We start from the raw sequence: 2,382 nt of genomic DNA, 5'->3' as shown, positions 1-2,382 counted from the left end.
CACGCTGATCTCTAGCTCGCTGCCTCGTGTAAATAACCTGAAAATCATAAACCCAAAACATGACTTATTTGTCAAAACATACCTTAAATGGGCTTTTCAACATAATTTCATATCTCCGATACCGCTTAATTTTCTCCCCAAATCTTCCTAACACCTCAAAACTCCATTCCCCTTCGTTCATATTGTGCGAAAGCTCTCACGGAAGCTCGCAAATTAAGTTTTGACGCTTCTGACACAAGTTCGATGCCTGGTAGGAAGACCAGAAACAAAAAGTGCACAAAATCAAGGCAAACATCAAACAAAAGTGTGAGGATCCAAATGAATGCCTAGAACAATGTCAAAGAGGGTTTCACACTCACCAATTTCTCTCACAACTACCGTTCGCCCCTTGCTACAATAATGGATTGCGGGATCCTTCGCCGTCGAGCCGCTGATCGCTCCAGGAGGAGAATTCGGGAGAGGGACAAATACAACGGATGCATGCATGTGAAATTGCAGGAGTCCATATAGAACAGTAATGCAGGGATTAAGCTGATCGCTCCAGGAGGAGAATTCGGGAGAGGGACGCGACACAGTGATCCTTCACTGTAGGGAGAGGGAGATGGGGAGTACAGCACTTCAAGAAATTCAATGGATCTCAGTCGTTGGATCAAATACAACGGGTGCATGCATGTGAAATTGCAGGAGGAGTCCATATAGAACAGTAATGCAGGGATTAGGGAAGGATTAGGAAAATAATTAAGTTAATTAAACTTAAAATTTCCTAATTTTTTATCTCGCAATTCGCTATCAATCCATATATAAATAAAAATTGATTTTTTATAACTTATTTAATTATATATTTAATATTAATATGAACATAAATTTATTATTATTTTTATGAAATTATTTATTAGTATTTATCTATGTTATTGGATTGCAAGAGGGTTTGCTTAATTTATATATTATTTATTTATTTTGTATAAACTAGTAAAATATTTATTTGAAATTTTTTCAATTGTTTATTTATTTAGATTTATAAAATTTATTAGTTTAAAAGTTAATCTAAAAAATCTAGCATATATTCAATTTTTTATTTTTTTATTAGCTTTATATGAAAAATCATCTACATATTAAATTTTTTTAATTTTATATTAAAAAATTAAAAACTCATTTAAATTTTTAGCTTATGCTAATTCTTATGTAGTTACATATCTAAAACAAACTTTATGCGTTATATATGTAAATGCATAAGAATTTTGTGATATATATATATATATATATATGTATGTATGTAAGTATGTAAATTTTATTTAATATAAAGAAGTCAAATATAAATTAGATATGATCATTAAAATTTGTAAGTATGAACATATTTGTGAAAGTTCGGCCTAAACTCGAATTGATCATGAACAACTTACGATTCAACGATGTTCATGAGATACATGACTTGACTGCTTAATTACAACCCCAAATATGAAAAGATTAATTATTTTTATGAGCTAATAATTTCTAAGTATAATGTTTCATTTTCACTTTATTTCATTTAATTTTTAGATTATTTTCATTATAAGTTAAATGATATGACTGACTTTGAATATGAATCATGTGCTAGTATTTAAGCAACTTTATATTTTGTTTAAAATCTATCTAGTTTGATTCCATCTTATAATTTTAATTCTACACAATGAGAATTTACGGTTCATTATTGTATTCATTATTATCCCACATGTTGGCATTTAGTTGATTGAGGTACAAGTAATATGATTATTCATTATTATCTAAGAGCTTAAGCTAGATCATGAGAGAGAAAAAAGAGGGCCCTAAAATTCACCTATGTAATCTTCTTCAAAAAAAATTATGAGTAAATAATAACAAAACAATATAAAAACAATTTAAAGGATCGACCATTTGATAGAAAAATATTATTCACCAAAAAATCAACCATCAGAATCCAGTGGAGAGAATTGGGTTACAGTTAAAAAGAAAGGAAAAATTATTTATGAGGAAGTTCTTATAAAGGCTAATCAAAATAGATATATGTTGAATTTGAATATGTCCTATGAATCACATCCAAGGAATAGAGTATAGAGTAGGGAAGGCTAATCAAAATAGATATATGTTGAATTTGAATCACATCCAAGGAATAGAGTATAGAGTAGGGGAGAGAGATATAAAAGAGTGGAAGACAGTGCACAATAATGAACAGTCAAATGAGAGAATTGTGCAATCTCTTATTCATAAAATGTTCCCTTATTTATAAACGAAGAGGATATAATATGTGATATTACATTTATGTCGCTACTTGAGTAAGCACTGTACATGTTTTTTTTGATATTTCACCATTGTGGGGCCCAAGGGCTTGATGATCTCTAGCTCGACTGATTGGACTTGATAGGAATT

This window comes from Phalaenopsis equestris, unplaced genomic scaffold (genome assembly GCF_001263595.1).
Source record: "Phalaenopsis equestris unplaced genomic scaffold, ASM126359v1 Scaffold000223, whole genome shotgun sequence".
Taxonomy (NCBI): domain Eukaryota; kingdom Viridiplantae; phylum Streptophyta; class Magnoliopsida; order Asparagales; family Orchidaceae; genus Phalaenopsis; species Phalaenopsis equestris.
Note: the sequence above shows the minus strand (reverse complement) of the source record.